The 9,658-nt window shown below is 34.5% G+C and overlaps 1 long non-coding RNA gene across 2 annotated transcripts; it reads left to right on the plus strand.

Moving 5' to 3' along the window:
- The first annotated feature begins 414 nt into the window (after window positions 1-414).
- Window positions 415-8,727, plus strand: LOC145715409 (uncharacterized). 2 transcript variants are annotated; one of them, XR_014137531.1, is made up of 7 exons: window positions 415-559; window positions 1,770-1,952; window positions 2,522-2,585; window positions 3,928-3,948; window positions 4,024-4,053; window positions 5,144-5,260; window positions 8,314-8,727. It is a non-coding gene; the product is annotated as an uncharacterized LOC145715409 (long non-coding RNA). The 2 variants fall into 2 exon arrangements; XR_014137530.1 differs by lacking the exon at window positions 1,770-1,952.
- The last annotated feature ends 931 nt before the right edge of the window (window positions 8,728-9,658 follow it).

Raw genomic sequence — 9,658 nt, forward strand, 5'->3', positions numbered from 1 at the left:
AATATTCCAAAGTCAGTAGAATAAAAGCACAGTTTAATAAATTGCAGCAAACTACTGAAATAAGTGAAGACTAATTTTATTATGACAGTTGCCACCACATTTTAGACAGATAAAAATTTTTAAATGATACCATTTTTGGCATTGAGTAGTTCTATTTCAGACATATATTTGTTGGAATAAGGTAGATGGTGTTCCAAAGAAAGTTTTTTCCATTTCCATCATTTTACATTTGATTGACTCTTTTGCCTAACTTTTCCTTTTGTCTTATTTACAAATGCCTAGACTAGCACTGAGATTCTTACTGAATGGATCCATTTGTTTCCTGGCCATCTGCTTTACAACCTTCTATTGTGAATCACTGTGTTCTGTTTATCTTGGTTTCTATGGGGACAGATTTTCAGCATTATTTTCAGTTTTATAATATGATCTCATATTTGACATGATTTAGAATAACACATGGAGGATTAGTGTATTTAAATCAGTTCTCAGGAAAAGCACATCATCTCTCAGGGCTTCAGAATTTCAGCCTCTGACTCTTGAGTCTTATCTTGGATATCAGGTAATATATTCATGTACAATCAAATATGATGTCTTATTTTTATCTTTGTTTGCTAGAATCAGTTGAAAACCATTTATAAAATGTATATTACTGACTGATAATTTGTCATAAAGAAACAATTGAAAGACATAATAACCTGATGTGAGGATCTAAATTTGAGTTCAGGATTTCAGTGCCTCTGAATTGACAGCAATGATTGTATAAAGAGAATGATGTGGAAAATAGAAGAGATATGGTCCATCACCTGTGCTGGTGGGATTTTCTAAAAGCCTTTTTATTTCTTTGACTAAATATGTGACATTGACTTTGTTAATAATTACTTTTACCTTTAGCTTAAAGTTGGAGTTTAAATTTCATGAGAAAATGAATTCTTGAATACTGTCAGCTCTCCTTTGGAAATGTGTGTATTTCAAAGGTTTAAGTCATCTTTTTTTAAATATTACTTTATTCCCAGCATTAATTCATTGTCCATAACATTTTCTTTGTTCTTTTCATCATTCAAAATAGTTGTTTTTCTGCATCATTAACATGGCATAAAGGACTATTTAATTTAATAATTTCTTTCATTTAACTCATTTTCATTTTAATCATAATTTGGCTTAAAAAAGTTTATACTATGTATCATTGTGTTCCTTGAGAAATATTTTTTCAAAGGCCCACCTCTGTCTATCTATCATCTATCTATCATTCTATCTATGTATTATCTATCATTCTGTGTATCTATTATCTATCTATCATCTATCTATCTATGCAAGACTGCCTTCTGCAAATTTCTCTCAATCCTCTACTTTCAACAAAATGCCAGTAATAACACTAAAAGTTACACCCTATATTGTATCATATGACTGAATATTTGGTTTAACTAGTAGATGATAGAAAAACTTCACCAAGAAGATTTAATTTTTATAATTTGTTTAATGTAATGTAACAGTTCTGGTTTAAACCAATAAGGCCAAATAAGCAGTTAGGAACATGGAAAATGCTATCAGCCTTAGTTCTATTTCATATGTTAAATATTTAGAGTTATTTAGCAGAAAAACAGTCTCTTCCGTCACTAGACATAAGTTGTTACTATTTGTTCTGCCTAAACTGGTGGCTTCAAAAAAAAAAAAAAGACAATACCTATTATTTATTTTATAGTTTGAAAATGTTTTTATTTATATGTCTTCAATTCAGAAATAAGTAATCTATTTTCTTTCTTTTTCAACAGCAGTAAAATTGTGCTCACTTGCATAGAGAGAATTACAAACCAATACCAAATAATCTGAGATAGCATTAATTTGGTTAAAGAAAAAAATTTGGAGAAGCATATCGTTTTTACAAATTCAATTTATCAAAGTATCTACAGATGTTCTCCCTGAAACTTCTTTTCAAATTGATTTTTCTCTGCCAGGTATCATTCATGCTCTAATACCAGGGTCACATCATCTACACCATTCTCAAGCCAGGAACCTGGCTCATTTTCCTGCACTCTGTTATAAAATCAGTCCCTGTTGCTTGCCTTTTTTCCTTCTAAACATTTCTTTAAACACTGCCTTAACTCTCTTCCTGTCATTCTGTGGACCCTATAATCTCACAACAATCTAAGAAGCCAGTCTGTTTCCATCAGTGTCCCCCTTACATGCTGAGTGATGTCATTTCCAACATGCAATCCTCTCTCTCGTTTGTGTCCCTTGGCTGGTTCCCAGCACCTCTCCTTACTTATCCTATATAGCCTAGCACAATTTTCGCTTTTGCTTTACTTTAATGCCCCCATCCTCTTGGTCTGTTCAAGATGTCCCTTTTGAGTGTTTCCATAGCCCTTACTATTTCCATATCATGGTGCTTATCTTTACTAATCAAGGTCCCCACCAGTCTCTAAGGTTCCCTAATGTCAGGCAATGTGTTTCAATTGTCTTTGCATTTCCAGTATTATAAATATAGGAATGAATGTGCTACTGATTTTCACATATGCTTTCACAGGACTCAGCCAAATATGAAGATCCTTGTCTTTGCCTTTATCATGGCTCTCATGGTTGCCATGATCGTAAGTATATCCGGGAATTTTGAAGAATATGTTTTTAGTAGTTATCCAAGGATTCTCCTTATTGTATTTTCACCTATGTTTGCATTTTCCTGAACATGGCTTTAACAATTTTAAAGTTTTTATATGGGCATTTTCATTTAATCAATCTAAATATGTTCATTAAGGATTTACAATAAATCTTGAGTACACACACTAAACTAACATGGACACTCAAATGTAATCAATTTAATGTAAAAATAAAAATTTTTAAAGAGCTTCATAAAGATGTGGGACTGAGAAGCTAATAAAAGACATTTAAATATTATAAGGTCTAGGCCAAACAAATTTCAGGAGCTCCTGCCTGTATTGTCATTTACTTGTGTGTCACCAGGTAAAACTGCCCTGTTAGAAGCTTTCTTCTTCTTCCACTTCTTCCTTTTCCTCTACCTCCTCCCTTTCCTCCTCCGTCTTCTAACCTCCTCCTTCTCCTCCTTCCCCTTTTGCTCTTCAGCCCTCTCCTTTCCTCCTTGTCTTCTTACTCTACCTACACCCCTCCTGATTCCCCTGCTCCTTTTTCACTTCCTTCTCCTCCTCCTTTTCCTCCTAACGTCTTCAGTCCCCTCTCTCTTTTCCTCTTCATCAGCCTCCTCCTTATGTTCTTCCCCTCATCCTCCCTCTCTTCTTCCTCTTACTTCTCCTTCATATCCTCCTCATTGTCCTCCCTCTTTTTTTTTATTATTATTCTTTTCAAATTAATGGTCCCTTTTGCTTTGGTATTCTTTGTGTCTAGTTACAGAGAAATTCATCAAGAAATAATAATACTTTTCCAACTAATCCGACAAAGTCTAGTGGATGTTTCAAAAAGATTGTGTATGGTATCACAGTAAATTTATTTTTTGTAAAATGACAGAAGTTGGAAAAATAAAAATTCAAGAATAGAGAAAAACATAATACCAGACTCTATTAATAATCACATAAAACATTTTCATATAAGTAGCTCTTAACCTACATGAAACATATCTGTTAAAAAAATTGTTTTAAACAAGTCCAAAGTATAGCTTTTCAATTTCTCTACCATTCATACATGACTGGTATTTCTTCCTTTCACACACACACACAAAATTGGGCAAGTGTGAGTTGATATTAGAATGTAATAAATTAACTATAACAAAACCTACTCTTCATTCATTTTAAAGATGTCATTAGACAACTACAACAACAACAAAAACTAGTTTAGTGTATCAGCAACTAAGACTTTGTCTTCATTATGTTTAATCATAATTATGGCAGCTTGGTGCATTTTTACACTCAATTTGGAGTTATAAAATGAAGGTGTTCATTATTATTTTTTCTTTTTTCCCAGGGAGCTGATTCATCTGAAGAGGTAAGACACTTTCATTCACTGGTAAACTTGATAATTAAGCATGTATTAACATTTTAATTTGTTTTTTTTTTTTAGCAGAGACATGGAAGGTATCCTCCATGGTTTGTGAGTATTCCCTTGATAATGTGGTTTTGTACAGACGTATTCTGTTCGTGAATATTTATTCTATGAGAAGAATCAATACTCATCTCTGAATCATCTCCATATAATTAATGATTAAAGTACACATTGATTTTACTTATTTATGATACACTGGTAAAAGACCCCAAGTCTTGTGCAACTAGTAACAATTAAATGGAAACTTGTAAGGCCACCCTGAAGAAGCCAACTATTCTCTTGATACTTAAGTATCTCTGTCTGACAAATAATTGCATTGGCCAGAAAAAGAGCTGAAATTGTAATTCTTTTAAGTACAATACATACCTAACGGAGCATAGAGGCTGCTAATAACATGTATGAAGTGGTGTCTCCACCCTCTGATTCTTTTGGAGAGTGATAAAGTCATTAGGTTAAGTTAAATGACCATGTTAAGTAAGATAGAAAACCTCAGTTACTTAACATTTTTCTTAGTAAAATGTACTATTGATATCCCTTATTATTTTGACATGTCATATCAGTGAGATAAGGTCTCAAAAATTCTTAGTAATATAATAAATAGATAAATTGGCACCAAAATTGGCCAATTGGCACCAAATAAGAATTAGAAAGAGAGATGAGGAACATTTGGATTAACAGAGTTAATATTAAAGAATATGGGACTACTAAGAGAGAGGAAGCTTATTGTAAGTCAAAAGTCAAAGTAGCAGCTCCACCTGACCTGGATTAGTAACTTTCCTTCTCCCTGGAATATTCAAGGGGGTAGGAAGCTTGAAGTAGGAGCTTGAAGGTAATATTATAAAGAATATGGAAACCTTTTGTAAGTGGTTGGCTATAATCAATGGCCCCACATGTATTATGAAATGGCAAAATTGTCAACAAACAGTAAAAAGTAAATGTTTTATCATTTTTATCTTCTTCTAAACATTTAAAAAAGGGAAGCCTAACCCAAGTTTAAAAAAAAACAATCATGCAGATGATGTATAAGTTCCTACCAACATTAACAACCTAAGTTTTTAATGAAAATTATTGTGAAATAGGTTTACACGGTCATTGTCTCAATTCTCTGCAATTGTCCTTTTATTTTGTTTCTATCTAGAGATGGTATTTAAATCAGCCACGTCAATATCCTTGGATACTTCCAATAAATGACCTACCAGTTCCTTATCCACCTCCTTTCAATTTTGCTCCGTAATCCCAGGATATGATTCCAGAGGTAAATTGGGTCTAGTAACATTTTATATTCTTCAGAACTATCAATGGTGACATGAAAACAAGAAAAAACAAAAGCCAGGTATTAAACCAAAAGCAGCCCCAGTTGCTGGTGTGGCTCTCCTAAAATGTAAGTTATTTACTAACATGTTTCCAAAAGAAATCTTCTGTCCTGGTATGGTTAAGGGCTGGGATGTGAGAATGGGAACACCATTATCTTCGTCCTGCTTATGATAATTACTGTTTCATGACCTTGAGCTATTCCTAATCTTTCCTAATCTTCATTTTCTCATGGACAAAACAGGCATTATGATGCTATTGAGCCAATTCATTGAATTGGTGAAACTATTAAAACACATTTCATAAACGACCTTGGTCAGAATTGTTATAATTGCAGGTGGCAGGCTGCCCTGCCCCTAAATCTGTGCCTAATATTGTTTAAAACGTTTTCTTGGGGCGCCTGGGTGGCTCTGTCGGTTAAGCAGCCGACTTCAGCTCAGGTCACGATCTTATGGTCCGTGAGTTCGAGCCCCGTGTCTGGCTCTGTGCTGACAGCTCAGAGCCTGGAGCCTGCTTGAGATTCTGTGTCTCCCTCTCTCTCTGCCCCTCCCCCGTTCATGCTCTGTCTCTCTCTGTCTCAAAAATAAATAAACGTTAAAAAAAATTAAAAAAAAAAACGTTTTCTTCTAAAATTTAATCTTTATAGCAGCTGTATCAATTGTCAGAAAGTTATACAATCAGAACCTGACCTATACAATCAGAACCTATATTTTTATAAGATTCATAACACAATAAAGTTTGAAACTTTTCCTTGGGGATTCTGACAAGCAATAGGATAGGGACAACTGGTCGAATATAATGCCAACAAGAAGGAAAGGAGATATTACCAATTTGCTTTTAGAATGTCAATTTTATCTAACTCAACATTGAATGTTATGAATTCTATGAATGATTCAATATTTCACCATAAAATTAAGCAATATTTTGGGGGAAAAATAAGACTGCCCTACATTTCAGAGTAAAAATAGTTCCCAAGGATTTGAATTATAATTAAGTGCACATGGGGTTTTCATTCAAATTTAATTCCCTATTGCCATTGAAGATAGGGCAAAGAATCTGAACTTGACTCCCTAACCATTAGGTAATAGATGAATAATATTTGATCAAGGAAGGATATATTAAAATATCTTTTGGGAGATGGGGTGCCTGGGTGGCTCAGTCGGTTAAGCCACTGACTCTTGATTTCAGTTCAAGTCATGATCTCGTGGTTCGTGAGTTCAAGCCCCATGTCTGGCACTGCACTGACAGTACGAACACACTCTCTCCCTCTCTCTGCCCCTCCCCTGCTCAAGCTCTGTCCATCTCTCTCAAAATAAATAAATAAACTTAAAAGAAATTTAAGTAATTAAATAAAATATTGTTTGGGAGAGATTAACATGGATGAAACGAGTAGGCTATAGTTATGCTGAAGGGCGGAGAGACAGAAATAGGTCGGTGATAGAAAGAGTCTGCATGAAATATGAGAAAGAGACCCTTAGTAAAGGCAATCAACAGATTTGATGATAAGTTGAATGAAAGACTAAATCAAGGAAGGATTAAAAAAAATGGATGAAGTTGTCAACATTGCATTAGCAAGTAAAAGTGCTCAGCAATATTCCTTTCAGAAAGACAGTGCTCTGTTGTTTCCCATCTGTTTCTTGGCTTTGGTTGTTGTTGTTGGTGGTGGTGGTGGTGGTGGTGGTGGTGGTGGTGGTGTTTTCCCTCAGGGAATTTTGCCGTGTGCCTATGTTTTGCTTGGTCTAAGTAGGGAATGTTAAAAATACTCTGGTTATGTTAAGTGTGAAATCATAGTATTCAGATTGAAAAGTGACTAGGGAACAAAAAAGATAAAAATTCATTTAATCAATTTTTCAATAATGATTCAATATTCCTTAACCCCCTAAAGTACCAAGAAATGTAATTACTTAGTATGTAATTAGTTTGCATAGTAAATTTGAAGATATGGAAATCAAGGAGTTCTTTAAAAGATTGAAAGAAACAATTGGAAATATATGCAAATCCTTCTGTCATTATTTGAGAAAATAAGGTTTGAAATGAAATTCATGTTCATTCAGGCATGGGCTATTAATTGACCAGATCACGAGCAACAGTGAGACAGCCATTAGAGATATAAATACCATTAGCCAGAATCTCTGCACTCCACAGCTCATTATCTAGTTTTAAAGATGGATGTAAAAACACACACAGAAAATCATTTCAGAAAGAAGTATTTGGGCCTATTTTACCAGCAGGTCTATAGCAGCTGGAGAGAGAGGAATCTAGATAGACAATGAAGAAGGCCGTTGAGAAACTACCAAAATAATTCAGGATGAGATATAAAAGCTTGAGGAAAATTTAAAAAACTAATCGAGATGGTAGCAATTTACTCTAAAGCAGAGTCTGATTATATAAGTATTTGAGAACAATTCTAGTCAGCTTTTCTCTGTGGATGATTTTAACCAAGGCCCAGTTTTTGGTAAGGGATCTTGTGTCATGTCAAATCAAAGCAAACCCAAACTTAGTTAAGGAAAGACTTTATTCGGAACGGAACCCATTGCCTAAATGGGGAGAATGCTTAAACCTCAGAAATCTGCCAAGTGTCTCAAAATCCAACAGAGAAACCTTTTCTTTCACTGCCTAAAGAGAAGTAAGCAAAGATCAGCAGAAACTTTTGAAGGGAACTTGGGCAAGCAGGGGGAAACCAGTAGGATCTGAGAGAAAGTGTGCACTGTGGTTAGCTGATTCTCAGGATAAGTTTATAGGGGGGCACGCTCCATCCTTACTGCTTCTTCAGACTTGGGCTAAACAGAGCTCAGAGCCTATAGGAAGGAGAGAAGCCTCTTAAGCCTCTAATCCAGACCAAGCAAAGGGTAACAAATGGGCAACTGTGAACACCTGGTCAGTCACAGGGGAATATATTTAGATACAAATCAAAAAACAAGAAAGCATAAGGGTATTAGCAATGACTTGATCTGTAGTTCAAATTTAATAAAAAGAATGTTTTCTCTTTATCCACAGGCTTGGTGGAAAGTCCTATTTGCTGTCTTTCCTGATGATTCTTCCTATTCAAAAGTCCTTTACCCACCTAGCAAAATTTTGTAGCCCGGGTATAATGAATACACCCAAAGTACTTTTAAAATCATGTGAAAAGTAATTAAAACACTACAGTTTTACTTTTATTATGGTATGTAGTATATCAGAATTTAAAAATAATGGAGCCATCAGTAAATTCTGGCTTTTCAAAATAAAAAAGAAGTCCAATCAAATAGTGTTACAAGAGCAACACGACCTGAGATCAATGTTCAATATTTTTAAAGCAAAAGTAATGGTAGTCTCTGAACTCTTTGAAATTTCCCTTTTTCTTTCTGTGTTAATTGCATTATAAAATTGGTCTAAAAACTCATCACCCATAATAAATTGATTGATCAAGCATGTACTGGTTCTCCCATTGTATTTGGTTCCATGGGTTGCCATAACAGATTTTCAAAACTCGTGGCTAAAAACAACACAAATTTATGCTCTCATAGAACTGTTGGAAAAGACTTGCTCTTTCTGACAGGGCAAAATCTTTCCTCAACTCTACATACTTTCTAGCAACTTACTGGCAATCCTAAAATTCCATGGTTTGTAAATTCATGATTTCAATCTGTTTCTCTTATCTCAAATCTATCTTCTCTCTCTCTCTCTCTCTCTCTCTCTCTCTATATATATATATATATATATATATACATATCTTCTTATAAAGACAGCAGTCAAATGGATAGCAGTCAAATTTAGTGCCCACTCCACTCTAGTGTGAACTTCTCCCAAATAATTACATCCATAGCAGCACATATTTCCAAATAAGGTCACATTCTGAGTTACTGGGGTAAGGATGTCAGTATATCGTTGGTGGGAGAGACACACTGAACTTTTTCCACGTATCTTTATTTTGATTCCCAGTATAATTTTACTGCAACTATTATATGCCAAAACTCATAATATTCTTTACCATCTCAACATTTCCAGAGAATGACAAGTGGTTATTTCATAACTTTCTGGGACAATAATTATGGAAGAAAGTAGTTTATGACATAGCAATTCATGACATACCTGGGTGGTTATTTAAGGGGCATGAAAATCATCTAAGCAATCTCATTTTAGCCTTGAAATGCTTTCTGCTAGAGGACTTTCCAGTTCATGCAACCTGCATGAAATCACTGGGATACTATTCAAAATCTTGCCTTTCATTTAAAACATACTCACAAGGAAAACTAATGAGCAAGCCACTTTAGCAAGTGGCTGGAAAGATCATCTCAGCTGTACAATGGTTGTAAATATTGACAACTTAAAGTTTACAAATTACGCTGAATGACAATATTTT

The sequence above is a fragment of the Panthera onca genome, chromosome B1, assembly GCF_046562875.1.
Source record: "Panthera onca isolate mPanOnc1 chromosome B1, mPanOnc1 haplotype 2, whole genome shotgun sequence".
Lineage (NCBI taxonomy): Eukaryota > Metazoa > Chordata > Mammalia > Carnivora > Felidae > Panthera > Panthera onca.